General features: G+C 32.1%; 1 long non-coding RNA gene across 1 annotated transcript; it reads left to right on the forward strand.

Annotated features, from left to right (window-relative positions):
- Nucleotides 1-655: 655 nt before the first annotated feature.
- On the forward strand, nt 656-19,644 carry LOC116125209. The gene is made up of 4 exons (XR_004127297.1): nt 656-805; nt 1,632-1,739; nt 19,015-19,230; nt 19,351-19,644. It is a non-coding gene; the product is annotated as an uncharacterized LOC116125209 (long non-coding RNA).
- The last annotated feature ends 2,138 nt before the right edge of the window (nt 19,645-21,782 follow it).

Genomic DNA, 21,782 nt, shown 5'->3' on the forward strand with positions numbered 1-21,782 from the left:
ATATGCAATAAATTTCATGGATCATTTGCCCACACTTTTGCAATCTGAAGCATTTGAAGGTTCGGCTTGGCTCCTAGTTGCTGTCCTGTTCTTCAATCTCTTTACATTATAATTATTTATCCAGAGTATGTGGGTATGCACATGAAGTCGGATTACAGAAGAGAACCAGAAAAAATGCCCTTCTTTCCATCGGCCTCCAAGTTTAAAGTGGATTAAAATGAAGGGATTTTTTGGAAAAAAAGAACCAAGTTAAGCTAGAAAGACTTCTTAAAAAGTGGAGTGGAGTCTTCGAGGTTTTTCTGGAATATGGAGGAGGGCATGGAGGAAACTGACCAGAAACAAGACAATTACCAAGAGAGTGGAGTCTGGTAGATAAATATTTGGAGATTAACATGTAATACCCCGTATTTTTACGGAATTTTATTTTAAGATTTTGGGGGTAAAGTGTAAGAATTTGAAAGATTTGAGGGAGTAAAGGTCAAGACAAAAAAAGTGGGGACTTGCCATATTTTGATGAACAGTAGTTTTTCAAAGAATAAAAAAACGGCGAAGAAGAAAGAAAAGAGAGGAAAAGAGAGAAGAAAAAGGAGAGAAGGAAAAGATAAAAAAAGAGAGAAAGGAGAAGAAGAGAAGAGGAAGAAAAGATAAAAAAAGAAAGAAAAGAAAGAAGGGAGAGATAGGTGAAATGCGAGTATAGAGAGAGAGAGAGGAGAGAAGAGAGAGATTGAGGTGGCTGGAAAAGTGGCTGCCGACGAGCAAAACTTCGGTGATCGGAAAGAGTGGAGGAAGATCAAGCACAGGGGAGGTGAGTAAAGCTTAAAAATTTCTCTCTTTGATGAGTTTTAGCTCATTTGATTTGTGTTGGTTATAATTGAATATAATAGCATGAGATTGAACTAAATAGGGAGATTAATTTCAATAATTTTATGTGGTTAAACATATATGTTGTTCTTAAAAAAATGGAAAGATATGACTTTTGATATAAGAGTTTACTATACAAAAATCTAACCATCTGGAATTTCGAAAATTGTTTACATATTTTGGGTTGCTGTTTGAAGCTGAATTTTTGATATTATGTTGTAGATTTCTTGAGGAGTGTTTAGAAATTTATTTCACTAAAAAACTCAAAGTATTAAATTTTATATGGATTTTTGAAATTTTCCCAGCAATTCTGGAATTTTTGTTTTCTGCAGAACGTGTATTTTTGGAAAATGATTTGATGCATCTGTTCTTATCCAAATTGAGTGATTTTAAATTTTGGTGAATCATATATGTGTCTAGTTTAATTCTGGAGAGTTTCGTGAGGTGTCGATTAAAGGTTAAATTGTTACGAATTTTACAAGTCAGTAACCTCAATTCTGGTAACAGTTGGCAGTTTTGAATGAGTTAAAAGAAAATTATGTTTTAAATAGTTATTGATTCTGGAATGGCTTGAGAAAATTATGGGAATAACTTATGTGTATCTGGAATGCTCCATTAAAATTATGGCTAAAATTGATGAATGTAATTTTTATGAAAAATCCGAGAGCAACCAATGATCGGTTATGAGACAGTTTTGTTAAAGAAGAAGTTAGGTTGATCTTTTGGTGTATGAAGTGTCCAATGATTTTTATATTGATGTGTTACCTTAGGGGGACTTGTGTATGGAGGATTTATTGGATTTGTATATAGGGAGGGAAGTGAGGGCACCATTAGAGGATTTCAATCCTTCTTCGGATCAAGGATTCAACTTCTAAAAGGTGAGCGGATCTACCAAAATTTCCTTGCTAGAAACTGATTTTCTATTGTATGTAATGCTTGGAAGCTTATTGTAGCGTTTGATGTGTGTTTTGGTGATGAAAAATGCATTCTAAATTGGCGGGTACTCTCGTAGAGTTAAAGATTTTATGTTTGCAACTTAGTGATGTATTTATGTGTATATATATTTTGGATATTGTATAATGAGCTTGATTTTGGATTGATTGAGATGGGAACAAAAATCTAGCCAATAGATGGGGCTGGTATGATGGAATGGATGGTTAGGAGTGTTGTATGAAATACAATGGTGGAGGTTAAATTGGGGAAATTTGGTAGGTGATGAGCAAGCTTAATTGACCTCGTTTAATTGGTGAAAATATAATAGGTTTGATTAAATATTCATTTTATTTTGGAGAGTGCCACGTTCCATTTCAACGTCCATATACCTCTACCCTCACTTGTCTTGTGAATACAAATGATTGCCAGCCTCATGAAAGAAATGGATAGATTTTGAAGGTGTAGAGTTTAAGTTCAATAAAGGGTGTTGGGCTTTATTACTTTTGTTTATTTGGAAACAGTTGAGCCGAGTTAGGCATGTGATGGTGGTTGGCAAATATATATTTTTATGGATTGAACAATTGGATGGATATAGGATTTGGGTTTGAAGTGTTGTTGGGTTTTATTAATTAAAATAATGGGATGAAAATCAGTGTTCAGAAAATCGGACTGGACCGATCGATCGGATTGGTTTGATCGAGAACTGGCATCATCTTCAGTCCGATTTCCTCTGAAAACCGATATTCTTAATCAAACCGGATTGAGCTACAATTGGACCGTTAGAATAGTGTCGAATAGCGATCGAATCGCTAGTCAATCCCGTTGGATTTCAGTATCGTTCGAGGGAGATAACACCACCATAAGACTTGACAGCATCTCCATGACAAAACCCATCCATTTTCAGTAGCCGTCGTCCAGCCTTTCGTAGCTCACCGTCCACCTATTGTTCACGCAACCGTCGGCCTTTCTTCTTGATTTCGACAAATTCTGACGCCGTTAGAACTCCCTAACAACACCATAAGATTTGTCGACACCTCTACATCAAAAACCCTATCATTCCAAACTTTGATTGGTCGTCGATCGTCGTCCACCTATTGTTCACGCAACCGTCGGCCTTTCTTCTTGATTCTGGCAAATTCAGGAGTTGGTAGAACCCCTTAACACCACCATAAGATTCGTCGGCACCTATACATCAAAAGCCTCATGATTCCAAACTTTGATTGGCCGTCGAATGTTGCTGTCGCCACCACTCACTAGTCTCTTTGCGCGACATGGTGTTTTGGATAGATTTCAAACCTTAAGGGAGTCATTTGTAATTATTTAGGGGTGTTTTTGATGAATTTCAAACATTTAGGAACTAAAAAGAATTTTACAGGATACAGTCCAACCGATCGATCCAATCGGTCAATTCGGGAACCAGACCCTTGAACGGGTCAAGGCCCGGTTTGGTTTTCGGAACATTGATGGAAATGATTGGGTTTTGGAGTTAATGAGTTTAATTGAATCACTTGGGCTTTGGAGTTAATGGGGTTAATTGAAGTAGTTGGGCCCAATAGTGTTTGGTTAATTGAAAGAGTTGGACTTTTGAGTTATTTATTAATTGATGGGTTTAATTTAATAAGCGGACTAGCCCATTGTTAATAAGGCCCCAAAAGTTGTGTTGATTGGGTTTTGGGTCTTATTTTAAATTGTAATTGGTTGAAGGATTCTCAGGGGGTTAATTGAAAGGTTTGAAACCGTTGGGACTAACTTGAATTGAAGGGTAAACATTTACTTCATACGCCATTCTTAGCATGACTTGATCTTTTGCCATAGCAGAATTATTCTGCAAATCTTGCAAACAAACACAAATATGTGAAGTAGCAGCTAAATCTAATGTCCAGGATGAATTATTTGAACTAACATTTAATTCAAATTCAATGACATAGCATTGGGAAATACTTGATCCAATCTTCTCAATGAGAAGTGCTTTAGTCTTCTTAAGACTTTGTAGATAGAGGATAATTCCTCTTCCAGTGCTCATTTTCTTTACACCAAAATCATTGGCCCTTTTCTTTAGATTTATTGACTTGAGGTGCAACCTTTTTCTTAAACCCCTTTCCCTTAGCGTTTTGTTTCCAATTTCTTTTGGAATTTCATTGGCTTTTTCTTCTTTGTCTTGCTGGAAGAAGCATATTAACAACCTCGTGCCTTTTGCCTTTTCTTTCATGATCATAAAATTGTTGAATCTCATTTAACAAATCAAGAAGTTTTCTTTCAATCCTATTGAGATGATAATTATTGATGAAAGGTGTGAAACTTGAAGGTAGAGACTAGAGAATTAAATCCACCTTGAGGGTGTCTGACATTTCAATTTTCATGGCATGTAATCGCCCTAGAATGTTGATCATCTTCATGACATGTTCTTCTGGTGACATACCCTCTTTCAACTTTATTCCAAATAAAGTTGAATTTAATTCATATTGCCTTATCCTCAAATTTTCACGGTACAACTCTTGTAACATGAGGTAAATTTCATTAACACTTTTCATCTTTTCACACTTTTTTTGGAATTCGTCACTCATCGATGAAAGAGCAAGTTCTATGTTCATCTTCCATTTATTTGTTATATTCGTTATGCTCATCAGAAGGAGCATTAGAAGGAAGAGGTTCAGGCAAGGGCGTTTCTAAAATGTAGGCTGCGTTTTCTGAATTTAATATTATTGTCAGTTTTCTCAGTCAATCATTGAAATTACTACGGCCAACTAACTTCTTGTTCTCATCTAGGATTTTCAACAATAGATTATTCATCTTTTACGGTTTTATATTTTATGAGAGATGCTGCAAGGAAATTAAAAAAAAAAAAATTATGAGTGTTTTGTCACATATATCTTTTATTAAGCTAATCTAATTAGCTCCCACTAATCCAATTAGCTCCTACTATTTTATTCAAATTCTATACTTTCCCGGATGAAGATTCAAAAATTTCGTTGGATTAAATTTCTAATGGGGAATCAAATTCTTATTAAACTTAATGTAACCTTATATAATAGAAATCTTGGTTCATTAAGCCTAATAAGTAGAAAACTATTTTTCTTTTATATCTCCATATAAGGTTTGATTCAATTCCTTGCCTCTAGTTTTCGGATACCTCACATAATAGAAATCTTAGTACCCTGGACTAGTCAATTCGGACCCATTATGCTTTCTCAAAATAGAATTCTCATAATACCCTCACATAATAGAAATCTTGGACATAATGTGAATTTATATTCAAGTATCAAGACAAGCAATTCTATGCAATAAAATTAATAACCCTCACATAATAGAAATCTTAAGATATTTAATTTTATCACAAAGAATCCAATTGACCCATAGTGGAAGGTTTTAACTTAATATTTTAATTAAAGAAGATTTAAAGATTAGGTTTTGTTTTAGGTTAATGTTTTAATATCTATCCTATACATATCCATCATATGTATCAACTAAATATAAAACATAAACCCCAAACTACAAACCTAAAACTAAATGTCATGCCATAAATTTAAGTTTCAACACCGAGTATAAATATTAAAACTTAACTATAAACAATGACATAATTAATTTGCATTAAACATATAACCATATTACATGCTTCAATATGGCTTCACATGTTATCAAACATAACACATATGCATTATGTTAATATAACACACATATCCTATATATCGATTATATTTAATAAATTGTCCATTAGTAATCATTAATTAAAATTTTTTTTATTAAACATTAGGGCATTATATAACATTTACACAAAATAAGAAATTATATAACCAACATTTGACAATTAAAAATTGGTGAAGAAAATTTAGGCTTATCTTATAAGACAACATGACATATTAATATACATTAATCCAATTAATCTTATCAAACACATGATTAACAATTAAATTGTGTTTACACTACTTTTCCATGTTTTTGGCACAAAGACAATTTTATTCTTAACTTTTTAAGGCAAATTATCTAAATACCCTTTAATGTCCATTAAATTACATATTTAATAAACACAATTTATCATAACACATTATGCCAAATAAGATCAAACAAAATCAAATAAACCTTTTTGCATCAAATCAAAATTTATGCAACATTTCTCTCATGACCTAAATTCAACTCCATGCATCTAAAATTATTCTAATCACCATTAAAACATCATAAAAATTGTATTGTCTAAACAAGCATGCCAATTAATTAACAATTAATTTACAAACTTGTCATGGCCAAAATTTTGCTAGTCAACTAACATGATCAAAATCAATTTTTATGGCATATAAAGTGTACACATGTATGGATCTACAACTTTTACAAAGCAAGTTAACATATAACTTCACAAATCAAAATTTGAAAAATTACACAACATCATTCAAAATTTGAACATGAATTTTTGTGGTTAATTTTAGACAAACAATGATCAATTCCTTGGCTCTGATACCATTTGAAAGACGGATTGCATGGAAGAACATGAATTGAAAGCATATATCACTATTGACTATACTATGCATATTAGGGTTTTTAAATAAAATTAAAAAAACTTGAATTAAATAAGGTAAAAACTTGTTAGCTTAGTTCCTTAGTAGCTAGGTTATCTTCCAATTTCAAGAGAAATTAGCAAAAGAAAGTCCACACCAAGTTGAAGGAGAGAATTCAACTGAGGAGAGAAAAATGCTAGGGCTTTTCAATTTTTCATTATATTAAAAATTGAATATCATTTTCTTTATATAGGTGAGCCAATAAACAATTCTATAATTGTTCAAGGATGCCCTTATTCAATTTCATAAGTTTTTGAGGGTTATAACTAATTCCATAATTATGAAATTGGATTAATATTTAATCATAATTAACAATTTAACTCTTAAATTGTTTACATAACAATTGAACCCTTAAATTGTTTATATGTTTACAATTACAACCCATTATTAAATCCAATTTAATATAAAGAAAATGATTAATTGTGAATTTGAATTCCATTTAATTCCAATTAGCAATTGAACTCTTAAATTATTCATAATCATTAATACAACCCTCCATTGAATCTCTTGGCTATTGAGAACCTAGAAAAGACATGCCTAAGAAATGAGTTTGTTTTAAAACCTATGCTTTTGTTTGTTTTATCTCTCTCTCTCTCTCTCTCTCTCTCTCTTTAACATATTATAAAACATCTTATATCCATAAAATGATTCAAGAAAATTAGCTTTCTACGGAGTTAATAACATAAGTATATAATATCATTTACTAAATCATTTAACCTTTTTCATTCATTTGTCAAAGAAATGGTCATACTAGGTTTATTAAAACATATTTACTCCAATATCCATAAACCAAAAACCATTTGATGCTATTTTACGTCAAAATTTAAAACATAGCAAAAGCATTCCTTCATGCATATGTCATTCCCTAGTAGCCTCTCCCAGCTTCAAGCTTTAATACTTACTTACAAAACATTTTAAAAAATTTCGTGGGGTGAGCACTAATCGTTTAGTAAGGGGATATGGCTATTTATAAACTATTAAGGTTCATTATACAAGCATATTACTTAGGACATTACCTATTTACAAGACATGGCCTTCATTCATTGACATTATCAAGTTCATAAAACATATCATACACTTTGGACTTTCCTCATGAACATAAGTCATAACATAACCATACATAATATAACATATAACATTTATGAATTATGCAATATTCATAAACATGACATGTCTATTTCTTTTGTCTTTGTACTTGACCTTTGCATTAGTCTTTATTATCCGATCGGATTCATTTGAACCATTACCTTGTTCTTAGTCGTCACCTCAAAAGACTCATGGTTTCCACAAAGATTCTATTCCTTTGATCTTGGTTTACACCTCAAGAGACTCATGGATTTCATTCTTTAATATTTCATAAGTCAACTAAATAAGCTATATGCATTATCATTATGGATGCAAACATATGAGATACATCTCCCACACTCAATCATACTATTCATTCATTTAACATGTATCCTTGGCCAATTGCACAATTCATCAATCAATTTTGCAAAATTCCTTGACATGAATATTTTCCTATTAAATTCATTAATTTAATTAATTTGATTTCTCATAAAACACAAGGAATTTCAACAGGTGCCTTTTATCAATTTTTTTTTAGACCTTATGATTATCTAGTGGTTTATTAGACATTATAAAAAGGATGTGAATTTTTATTAAGGAGATGGATGTTATACAGTTCGTCACTTTTCAAGCAATTTTTTCCTCATCTTCCAATTCGAATTGATTCTTGGCTAAAACATAAAAAGTTTTAGGTCTATTTCTCAAATTTTTAATACTTCAAGAATCAGTTCAATCTGACTTTTATAACTTCAGTTATGACTGATTCAGCGAAGCATGTACAGTATAAGTCTTAAAAAGCCAAATCCGAATTCTATTCATTTGTAACCATGTTACATTCGTTTGCACATTCGTAATATTTTCCATATCACTCTAAGTATAAAATGCCATAAAAACCTCCTTTTTACTAAACCAAAATGTGCCAAGACATCGTCCAACTACAAATCTCCTAATCGGCATAATCATTGTCTATATGCACACATACACCAATCAACACACCCATTTAAATAATCCATAACCAAAACATAGCATCACACTCAAATTAACATAAATAAATGTAAGTTTCATCAACCCTAGGTGTTATCAATTTTAGTCATAGGGGAGAAATTTTTTTTCCTTACCGTAGAATTCAAAGCACAAAGACACTCCTCTTTAGCTCCAAAGGTTCACCATTTCTTAAACCTTGAAATTGAAGTTCTTTAAGTGTGGATGGTGATCTCCTTCAAAATTCAACTTGAAATCCTATGAAAATTTTGAGAGAGAAAGCTTGAATTAAAGCCTTTAATGGAGGAAAATAAGACTTGAAGAAGAAAGTTTGGTGTTCCAAGAGTGTTGGCAAAATTAACCAAAAAAAATCTTATAAACATTTCATTTTTTTAATTCCCAAATGGGATTGGCCATCAAAAGTTAGATATACGGGTCATTTGGTATAAATTTTGCATATAAGGGCATTTTGGTCATTTCCACTACAACATAATTATTACACTCCTTTAATGCTATTTGACTTCTCTTTTCTACTTGGTGACCAAGTAATTACATAAGATAATTAACTAATTTACCCATAATACATTTTTATGGATACTTGATTCCTATAAATTATTGTGAAAAGACCATTATACCCCATGGGAACCGTTCATGCTGTTTAACCTTACTAATCTCCTTCATGACCCTTTAACCATATTTCTTATTAGTATCATCAATTCCTAACACTTTACAACATTCATGTCTCATAAAAAGGGAAAAATAACTATTTTACCCTTTTATTGATTAAAAAAATCATTTTAAGGGTAGAATTACATACCTTATAGCATCGAAACGCTGACGCGGGGTTGACAATCCTCTTCTCCTTATAAGAATTTCGTCCTTGAAATTTAATTGAAGAGATCTGGATACTTTTCTTTCATGATTTTCTCAACCTCTCATGTTGCTTCTTCAACATTATGATTCCTCAACAATACTTTAACAAGCGATACATTCTTGTTTCAGAGTTCCTTAGTTTTTCTATCTAGAATTTGAACTGGACATTCTTCATAAATTAGGTCATCTTTTAGCTCTACTTCTTCTACTTGAAGTATGTGAGAAAGATCATGAAAATACTTTCGCAACAAGGAAACATGGAACACATTATGTATTAGGTCCATACTGACTAGTAATGCAAGTGTATATGCCATCTCGCTAACTTTCTCTATCACTTCAAGTGGATTGATGTAGCTAGAAGCAGACTTTCCTTTCTTTCCAAATCTCATCACTTTCTTATAAGGAGTGATTTTTACAAATACCTTTTCTCCTGTTTGAAATTCTATATTCTTCCTTTCTGGATCTGCATAACTTTTCTATCTGTCTTATGCTTGTTTCATTCTCTCTCGGATCAGCTTTACATCTTCTATCATCTTCTGTGTCATTTTTGGACTGAGAGCTTGAGCTAATGTATCTTTTTCTCCCAATTCATTCTAATGCAACGATGACCTACATTTCCTTTCATACAAGGCTTCATATGGTGCCATTTTAATGGTTGCTTGATAACTATTGTTATAAGCGAATTCAACTAGAGGGAGAATGTCACACCAATTTAACTTGTGATCCATACAGCGAGCCCGTAACATATCCTCCAATATTTGGTTCATTCTTTCTGTCTGTGCATCCATCCGAGGATGATAGGCTGTGCTGAAATTAAGCATTGTATCGAGTACCTTCTGCATGCTACTCCAGAATACTAACATAAATTTCACATCCCTGTCTGAACAATACTACTGGGTATTCCATGTAATCTTACTATTTCTTTGACATATAATCGACCTAGTGGATCAGAGGAGATCTTGTCTATAACTAGAATGAAATAAGCAGATTTAGGCAATCTATCTACAATCACCCAAATGGCATTATAACATTTTGTAGTCTAGGAAGATCTAAAATGAAATATGGTTAAAAGGTCATGAAAGAGGTTAGTGTGGTTAAACGGTATAAACGGTTCCTAAGGGGTATAATAGTCTTTTTACAATAATTTATAGGAATCAAGTATCCATAAAAGTGTATTATGAGTAAATTAGATAATTAGCTTATGTAATTACTTGGTCATTAAACAAAAAAGAGAAGTCAAATGGCATTAAAGGAGTGTAATAATTATGTTGTAATAAAAATGACCAAAATGCCCTTATATGCAAAATTTATACCAAATGGACCCCATATGTCTAACTTATATGGCCAATCCCATTTAGGAATAAAAAAAAAAAAAATGAAATATTTATAAGATTTTTTTTTGGGTTAAGTCGGCCAACACTCTTGGAACACCAAACTTTCTTCTTCAAATTTTATTTTCCTCCATTAAAGGCTTTAATTCAAGCTTTCTCTCTCTCAAAATTTTCATAGGATTTCAAGTTGAATCTTGAAGGAGATCACCATCCACACTTAAAGTACTTCAATTTCAACGTTTAAGGTGACTTTTAAAATCCCAGTTTGTTGTGAGTTTTAGTTAAAAGAGAAATTCATAAGTGGTTATGTGTGTAAGGTAGAAAGGGTGAACCATTGGAGCTAAGGAGGAGTGTCTTTGTGCTTTGAATACTAAGGTAAGGAAAAAAAATCTCCCTTATGACTAAAATTGATAACACTTAGGGTTGATGAAACTTATATGTGTGTGTGTGTGAAATGTCCCGATAATACAAATCTTTAGAAGATCAAAATCATCAAAGTATTCCCTACATAGGTAATACTAATTAGGCAATAATATTACATAGTAGGCATGTTGAATGTCTCTGTTGAATATCATGCGATGGTATTAGTATGGGTGATTATAAAAGTTATATCACTAAGGCATTAGCATGGATAAGCGGTTAGTGAACAGTTTATCGAATATGACCATTTATGATAAATCATATGGACATTTAGAATGTAGTCAATGATGCATCATAAGATCGTACTGGAGTATTATTAATCCTTAGACTTGAGATATCACGGTTGGATTCCGCATAAATGCATATGGTTCATACGGTGTATAAACACGAGACTAATCATGTTATGTGTAAAAAGCCGATTTGGTCATGAGTTATTTATGTGTGAAGACAAGTGATAGTCAAGATGAAATCTGTTGACTTGGTATAGGTTGATATCAAGTTCTTTGACAAATGTCAAGATACATTGGAAAAGGGAAATCTTCGGTCGGGGTATATAAAATGTTACCTTAAAGGTTGTTTCATGGTGACACGTTATAAATGTATTAATTGTCAATTTGATATAAGATTAAGACAATGATTTTGACATAACATGAATCTGTTTCTAATCGGGATTAGACAATAGAGAGATTATATTACACGCTGTGCTCGATTATAAAATTGTTCATTAGAGTATATCTTCATTGTGATTTAGGGGTTATGGAACATTGTTAGATGCCTACCATAATCGGTGGGAGTTTTGGTCATAAAGAATTATGACGAAACATATCGGAATATACTACGATATTAGGCCCATGGCTAGGCTACAGTGAACCTAAGAGGTCACACATAAAAACTAAAAAGAACGGAGAAATAGCCAAAGATAGTTGATTATCCAAGGTTGGCGAGCACCTACCAAGGGTTATAAAATTATTTACATTATTATCATTAAATTAGATATAATGGAGGGTTATATTAATAATTATGAATAATTTAAGAGTTAAATTGCTAATTGGAATTAAATGAAATTCAAATTCACAACTAATCATTTTCTTTATATTAAATCGGATTTAAAGGTTAAATTGTTATGTAAACAATTTAAAAGTTAAATTATTAATTATGATTAAATGTTAATCCAATTTCATAATTATGGAATTAGTTATAACCCTAAAAAAATTATGAAATTGCATAAGGGCATCCTTGAACAATTATTGAATTGTTTATTAGCTCACCTATATAAAGAAAATGATATTCAATTTTTAATATAATGAAAAATTGAAAAACCCTAGCATTTTTCTCTCCTCGATTGAATTCTCCTTTCAACTTCGTGTGGACTTTCTTTTGCTAATTTCTCTTAAAATTGGAAGATATCCTAGCTACTAACGAACTAAGGTAACAAGTTTTTACCTTATTTAATTCAAGTTTTTTGAATTTTATTTGATATATGCTTCCAATTCATGTTCTTCTATATAATTCGTCTTTCAAATGGTATCAGAGCTAAGGATTTGAATCTTGTTTGTCTAAGATTAGCCAAAAAATCCATGTTCAAATGTTGAATAATGTTGTGTAATTTTTCAAATTTTGATTTTTGAAGTTATATGTTAACTTGCTTTGTAAAAGTTGTAGATCCATACATGTGTATCCTTTATATGCCATAAAAGTTGAATTTCATCATGTTAGTTGACTAGCAAAACTTTGGTCATGACAAGTTTGTAAATTAATTGTTGATTAATTGGCATGCTTGTTTAGACAATACAAATTTTATGATGTTTTAATGGTGATTAGAATAATTTTGGATGCATGGAGTTGAATTTAGGTCATGAGAGACATGTTGCATAAATATTGATTTGATGCAAAAAGGGTTATTTGATTTTATTTGATCTTATTTGGCATAATGTTTTATAGTAAATTGTGTTTGTTAAATATGAGATTTAATGGACAATAAAGGGTATTAAGATAATTTGCCTTAAAGAGTTAAGGGTAAAATTGTTTTTGTGCCAAAAACATGGAAAAATAGTGTGAACACAGTTTAATTGTTAATCATGTGTTTGATAAGATTAATTGAATTAATGTATATTAACATGCCATGTTGTCTTATAAGATAAGCCGAAATTTACTCCACCAATTTTTAATTGCCAAATGTTGGTTATATAATTGTTTATTTTGTGTAAATGTTACATAATGCCCTAAGGTTTAATGAATTGTTTTTTAATTAATGATTATTAATGGACAATTTATTAAATATAATCGATACTGGGATATGTGTGTTATATTAACATAATGCATATTTGTTATGTTTGATAACATGTGATGTCATATTGAAGCATGTAATACGCTTGTATGTTTAATGCAAATTAATTATACCATTTTTTATAGTTTAAGTTTTAATATTTATATGAAGTGTTCAAAGTTAAATTTATGGCATGACATTTAGTTTTAGGTTTGTAGTTTGGGGTTTATGTTTTATATTTAGTTGATACATATGGTGGATATGTATAGGGTATATATTAAAACATTAACCTAAAACAAACATAATATTTAAATCTTCTCTAATTAAAATATTAAGTCAAAGCCTTTCATTATGGGTCAATTGGATTCTTTGTGATAAAATTAAATATCTCAAGATTTCTTTATGTGAGGGATATTAATTTTTTTGCTTAGAATTGGTTGTCTTGGTTCTTGAATATAAATTCACATTATGTCCAAGATTTCTATTATGTGAGGGCATTATGAGAATTCTATTTTGAGAAAGCATAATGGATCAGATTTGACTAGTCCAAGGTACCAAGATTTTTATTATGCGAGGTATCCGAAAACTAGAGGCAAAAAATTGAATCAAACTTTATATGGAGATATAAAATAAAAATAGTTTTTTACTTATTAGGTTTAATTAACCAAGATTTCTATTATGTAAGGTTACATTAAGTTTGATAAGAATTTGATTCCCAATTAGAAATTAATCCATCGAAATTTCTGAATCTTCATCTAGGGAATTATAAGATTTGAATAAAATAGTGGGAGTTAATTAGACTAGTGGGAGCTAATTAGATTAGCTTAATAAAAGATATATGTGAAAACACTCATATATTTTTTTTTTTTTTTTAATTTCCTTGTAGTATCTCTCATAAAATATAAAACTGTAAAAAGATGAATAATCTATTGTTGAAAATCCTAGATGAGAACAAGAAGTTAGTTGGCCGTGAGAATTTTAATGATCGGCTGAGGAAACTGACAATAATATTAAATTTAGAAAACACAGCCTACGTTTTAGAAACGTCTCTACCTGACACTCCTCCTTCTGATGCTCCTTCTAATGAGCGTAACGAATATAAAAAATGGAAGGGTGATGAACTTAGAACTCGCTCTTATATGATGGCATTGATGAGTGATGAACTCCAAAGAAAGTGTGAAAACATGAAAAGTGCTAATGAAATTTACCTCACGTTACAAGAGTTGTACTGTAAAAATTCAAGGATAAGACAATATGAATTAAGTTCAACTTTATTCGAAATGAAGTTGAAAGAGGGTGTGTCACCAGAAGAACATGTCATGAAGATGATTAACATTTTGGGGCAATTATATGCCATGAAAATTGAAATGCCAGACACCCTTAAGGTGGATTTAATTCTCTAATTTCTACCTTCAAGTTTCACACATTTCATCAATAATTATCATCTCAATAGGATTGAGAGAAAACTTTCTGATTTGTTGAATGAGAGTTAACAATTTTATGATAAAAAAAGAAAAGGCAAAAGGCAGGAGGTTGTTAGTATGACTTCTTCCAGTAAGACAAATAAGAAAAAGCCAATGAAATTCCAAAAGAAATTTGGAACAAAACCCCAAAGGAAATGGGTTTAAGAAAAAGGCTGCACCTCAAGCCAATAAATCTAAAGAAAAGAGCAAATGATTTTGGTGCAAAGAAAATGGGCATTGGAAAAGGAATTGTCCTCTCTATCTAGAAAGTTTTAAGAAGATTAAAGCATTTCTCATTGAGAAGACTGAATCAGGTATGTCCCAATGCTATGTCATAGAATTTGAATTAAATGTTAGTTCAAATAATTCATCCTGGATATTAAATTCAACTACTACTTCACATATTTGTGTTTGTTTGCAAGATTTGCAAAATAGTTCTGCTCTAGCAAATGATCAAGTCATGCTAAGAATGGCGAATGGAGCCAATGTTGTAGTCGAAGCCATGGGAACATGCAGTTTGATGCTTCCATTAGGACATTTTTTGTATTTATACAATGTTCTGTATTTTGCTAAAGCTACTAGAAATATAATTTATGTTTTTGTATTATGTAAATATGGTTACAGTTTACAGTTCAATAGAAATGAATGTCTAGTTTATTTTAGAAATAAACTTGTTGGCAAAGCTATCAATACAAATGGTTTGTATGTACTAGAATTAAATGACCATAGCATAAGAAATTCTATAACTAAAAAACGAACTCGAAATGAAATTAATTATAAATTACTTTGGCATTATAGATTATGTCATGTAGGAGACAGAAGAGTAATCTAGTTAGGAGAAAGTGGACTTTTAAGTTTATTAGGTTCAGAACCCTATCCGACCTGTGAATCTTGTCTTCAAGGAAAAATGACTAAGTCACCCTTTAAGAGTAAAGGGGAAAGAGCTAAAGAATTGTTAGAATTAATGCATACAAATATATGTGGACCATTTAATGAAATGACTAGAGGAGGTTTTCACTACTTCATTACCTTTACTGATGATTATTCAAGGTATGAGTATTTGTATTTAATGAAATAAAAATAAGAATCTTTTGAAAAGTTCAAAGAATTCAAGAATAAAGTAGAGAAACAAAGAGTATTAAAATTCTACGAAATCAGATCGTGGAGGTGAATACTTAAGTACAAAATTTCTAGATTTTCTAAAATAAAATGGGATTATATCACAATTAACTTCTCCATTTACGCCACAACACAATTGTGTATCTGAGATGAGAAATCGTACTTTATTGGATATGGTACGATCGATGATAACTTTAACGGACTTGCCAGTTTACTTGTGGGGGTATGCCCTACAAACAACAGTGCATATTTTAAACAGAGCACCATTTAAATCAGTCTAAAAAACACCATATGAAGTATGGTATGGCAAACCGCCTAGTCTTAACTATTTAAAAGTATGGGGTTGTTCAGCTTATGTTAAGACTGTCAAAACAGACAAATTGGATGTAAGATCTGAAAAAGGTCTGTTTATAGGGTATCTTAAAGAAAGTTTAGAATATTATTTTTACTTCCCTTCTGATCAAAGAAATATCAATCAGTAGAAACACAGATTTCCTTGAGAAAGAATTCTTAGAAGAATGAGGTGTAGGAAGAAAAATTGAACTCAAGGAATATTCCTAAGAGTCTCAAATTGACAATACTCAAGTAGGTGAATTAGATCAAGAACCTTTAACGCATGACACAACGGTTTCAACACGTAAATCTTCTAGAATATCTCGACCTCCAGAGAAATATTATAACTTTCTACATGAAAAAGTTCTATTTTTTTTTTTCAGTGGGAGAAGTTGATCATAGAGATGATCCTAAAACTTATGAAGCGATATTAGATATCGATTCTAGAAGCGATTAATTATGAAATAGAATCTATGCACGCTAATCAAGTTTGGATGCTTCTTGATCCTCCAAAAGGAATAGTTCCTTTTGGTTGTAAATGGGTCTTTACGAGAAAGGTTGGCAAAGATGAAAAAGTGGAGACTTATAAAGCTAGACTGGTAGTGAAAGATTATACTCAGAAACAAGAGTTGGATTATAAGGAAACTTTTTTGCTTGTTGCAATGCTTAAATCCATCAAAATCATGCTAGCCATAGCAGCACACTATGATTATGAAATTTGGCAGATGGATGTCAAGACCACATTCCTCAATGGATTTATTGAGAAAAACATATATATGCAACAACCTGAAGGTTTTGTATCTAATATTGAGAGACATAAAGTGTGCAAATTATATAGATTCATTTATGGATTGAAGCAAGCTTTCAGAAGCTAGAATATCCGATTTGATGAAACGATCAAAACTTTTGATTTCATAAGGAATCTGGATGAACCATGTGATGCAAATGAGTAAAAGATCATGTCATGATTTTCCTCAAATTATATGTAGATGACACATTATTAATGTGAAATGATATTGGCATGATGATCGAAGTTAAGATGTGGTTGTCAAAGGCTTTCTCAATGAAAGATTTGGGAGAAGCAATTTGCATCCTAGGAATTCGCATCTATGGAAATAGAGCGAAAGGACTGATACGGTTATCTCAAAGCATGTATATAGAAAAAATGTTGAAAAAGTTCAACATGCAAGACTCCAAAAGAGGTTTTTTACCTTGCGATCATGGACTATATCTTTCTAAGGATATGAGACTTAAGATTAATCAGGAGAGACAGTTGATGCGTAATATACCTTACGCTTCAGCCATAGGTAGTCTTATGTACGCAATGCTATATACAAGGCTGGATATAGCCTGTGCTGTAAGTGTTGTGAGAGATATCAATCAAATCTAGGAGAGAAACACTGGTCAGCATTTAAAATAATCTTTAAGGACTTGAGAAAGACTAAAGATTTAATACTGAGTTATAGAGGTTCAGAATTGAAAATCTAGGGATACTCAGATTCCGATTTTCAATCAGATGTGGATGATAGAAAGTCTACATCCGGATTCATCTTTACATGTAATGGATGAGTAGTTAGTTGGAAAAGTTCCAAGCAGTCGACCACTACCAACTGTACTACAGAAGTTGAATATATTGCCACTTCAGAAGTAACAAAAGGTGTGTGGATACACAAATTTGTAGCTAAACTTGACGTGGTTCCGAACATGAGTTATCCGATAACCTTGTTTTGCGACAATAATGGTGGGTGTTTGGTTTACTATTTTGGATAGTATTCTCTATCCTATTTCAAAAGTACACCTTTGGTGCAATATTCAAGTAACACTATTTTGAAAACCCAATTCTACCATTTTTTTTTTTTACCGTTACCTCTCTCCTGTTTGATTACTTGTCTCTCTCATCTATTACTATCTCTTTGACAAACACACATTCTTCTTCGTCTTTCTTCACGCATTAGATGTTTCATTCCTCTTCTTCTTCTTCATCACTCCTTCACCAGGCGATGCCTACTCGCTTCCTCCCCTTATCTCTGTCTCTCTATCCTGGCTCAGATCTGTAAGAAGAAGATCCGTGAACATAGCTTACGCTACCAACGTTCCAACTCAGATCCAACCGATCTTCACTATTTTAGTGCACATCTCTCTGCTTTTCTCACATTTGGCTCAGCTCCGGCTTAGATTCGTAAGCGCTTAAACTGTCTTTTTAACTGTGTTTTTTGAGTTAAGAGTTTTAGAATCATCAAATATTAGGGAGGATCTTAGCCATGTTTTTCTATTTATCTCTCTTAAAAATGGGTTCAACTGGTGGGGGTTTGGTAGAATTTGATGCAATGGGTGGCTTGCCAGTAGAGGGTTGAGTGAGCGGTGAGTGTTGTGTGCCGGTGAGATGTAGAATTTTTAGGAGAAAAAAAAAATTGGGAAAAAAATAAAGAAAATGAAAAGGGAGAGTAATAGGAAAAAAGAAAAAAATAAATGTTTAGTTTGTTTTTTTAATTATGTTAAAATTTGCTAGCTACGGAAGTCCAAATGGAGCATGTAGGTCATTTAAGGAGGGCAATATTCAAGCAACAAATTACATGTTGTTCTGTTGTTATGTAAGGGTAAGGAGAAATAAAAATTGAATATGACTTTGTCTTTACTTTTTATGTGGGTTGACGTTGAATATCAAAGGAAGAAGTGAACAAAGTGAAAACAGAGAATTGAATGAAGTTGGTGTTGTTAGGTTGAGTAGGTGTAATTGTTAACGTAATAGTAAAGATTTGTGTTTGTTTCATTATTCCAATTTTTTTTTTGGGATTTGTCTAAGTTATATATTTGTTTTGCAGATTTGGCATTGTAATTTGATTGTAACAACAAATTATGATCATATGAACAAATATCAATGTAATTTTGTCCCCTATCGTAAGATTGATTACCACTTTTGGCAAAGGAAGAAGTTTCGACATTTTTCTAGACTTGGAGGTCGTCATACACTATGTTGGTCAACTCTGCCCGTAGCTTCCCCTGCACTAACAATTTCAAGTAGTGTTGGATTGAATAAGGTAACAATTTCTCTCTGTTTAGTTTATAAGGTTTAAATTTGCATATGTTTGTTGGTGATGTGTTTGCTGATTATTACGATGTCCTAATCTAGGTTTTCGTTCTCATCATACTGTTATTAGATGAGTGATAATGTCAACTGGTCCATTGAGATAACCCGCAAATTTCTTGTTCTGTTGTCTGAACGTGCAAAAACTTCTCACGGTACTTCTATTAAATCAATAGATTACCAGAATATGTTGGGTGATTTATCATCATTGGCTGGGAAGAGACTCAACGTCACACATTTATCTTCTAAGTTCTTTTGCTTGAAAAAAGTATATCAAGCTTGGTAAAAATTATTTCAACACACGACGTTCGGTTGGGATCATGAGTCCCAAACTCCAACACATTCCTTAGAGGTTTGGGAAGAATATACCAAGGTAAATTTAAAAATTTTAAATTCATAAACGCATATGGTTCATGCGGTGTATAAACACGAGGCTAATCATGTCATGTGTAAAAAGCCGATTTGGCCATGAGTAATTTATGTGTGAAGACAAGTGATAGTCAAAATGAGATCTATTAACTTGGTATAGGTTGATATCAAGTTCTTAGACAAATATCAAAATACATTAGAAAAGGGAAATCTCCGGCTAGGGTATATAAAATGTTAACTGAAAGGTTGTTTCATGGTGACACACTCCAAATGTATTAATTATCAATTTGATATAAGATTAAGACAAGGATATTGACATACCATGAACACGTTCTTAATCGGGATTAGACCACGAAGGGATTTTATTGCATGTTGTGCATGATTATAAAAGGGTTCATTAGAGTATAACTTCATTGTGACTTAGGGGTTATGGAGCATTACTAGATGCCTATCATAATCAGTGAGAGTTTTGGTCATAAAGAGTTATAATGAAACACATCAGAGTAGACTATGATATTGGGCGTACGGCTAGGCCACAGTGAATCTAAGATGTCACACATAAAAACTAAGGAGAATGGAGAAATAGCCAAAGAGGGTTGATTATCCAAGGTTGGCTAGCACTTACCAAGGGTAATAAAGTTATTTATAGTATTTTCATTGAATTAGATTCAATGGAGGGTTATCTTGGTAATTATAAATAATTTAAGAGTTAAATTGCTAATTGGAATTAAATGGAATTCCAATTCATAATTAATCATTTTCTTTTTATTAAATCGGATTTAATAATGGGTTGTAATTGTAAACTTATACACAATTTAAGGGTTAAATTGTTATGTAAACAATTTAAGAATTAAATTGTTAATTATGATTAAATGTTAATCCAATTTCATAATTATGGAATTAGTTATAACCCTAAGGTAGCGTTTAGTTCGGGGTGATATAAGATTAATCCTGTAATCTTTGTTTAATTTTCGAAATTCCCTCGTTTGGTTGTTAAGTAATAAAATATTACGTAAATTTTTATTGCAAATAGTATTTACTATTGGTAATATTGGGGGTAATCAGATTACCTTCCCACGGGGTGTTAATAGAAGATTACCGAGGTAATCTTAATTTTGACCCTATTTTGCCCTTAATCTTTTATCATTTCGGACACATTTACCCTCATATGTCTACCAAATAACAATTACCCAGACCCCTTACATTTGAGAATTTAGATAAAACACCCCACCACAAAAAAGTTTAAAAGTTAATAAAATACCCACAACCACCCAAGACCACCGTCGGCCGCTAGCCACCTCCGTTAGCTGTCGGCAAAAGTTATAATATCGGCACAAGACCGGTAGGATCTTGTCGGTCGTGTGCCGATAAGGATGTTTCTGGCCATGGATTTGTGATCCATGGTCGGAAACGACCTGATCTGGCAGTTTCACGGCCAAAGATGTGACTGTGAAATGCCATAGATTTGGCCATGAAAAGGCTAGATCTTTGGCCGTGAAACGGCCATATTCACAGCCAGATCTGGTCGGATTAGACCTTATCGGTGCACGACCAGCCAGATTTAGCTAGTTGTGCTCCATTACGGTGGCTATCGGTAGTGGTGGCTAGCTGCCGACGATGGCTGGGGATGAGTGGGAGTGATTTTGCTACAAATTAAATTTGTATATGGTTGGGGTGTTTTAGCAAAATTTTTAAGTATATGGGGTTAAAAGAAATAATTTAAAAAATAATAATGAAAATAACATTATATTATTATTTAAAAAGGTGGGCAATTTAGTAGTCTATATAACATACCCACTCATTTATCCTCCCAACCAAACATATTATTATAACATACCCATCAATTTATTCCAACCGACCAAACACGTTTCTCTAAAGATTCCTTAGTAATCTATCTTTCTAGTAATACAATATTTCTCAGTAATGTAATATTCCCTTAACCAAACACACCCTAAAAGAATAATGAAATTGCATAAGGGCATCCTTGAACAATTATTGAATTGTTTATTGGCTCATCTATATAAAGAAAATAATATTCGATTTTTACTAGAATGAAAAATTGAAAAACCCTAGAATTTTTCTCTCCACGGTTGAGTTCTCTCTTTCAACTTGGTGTGGACTTTCTTTTGTTAATTT

Source organism: Pistacia vera, unplaced genomic scaffold (assembly GCF_008641045.1).
Source record: "Pistacia vera cultivar Batoury unplaced genomic scaffold, PisVer_v2 Contig160, whole genome shotgun sequence".
Classification (NCBI taxonomy): Eukaryota; Viridiplantae; Streptophyta; class Magnoliopsida; order Sapindales; family Anacardiaceae; genus Pistacia; species Pistacia vera.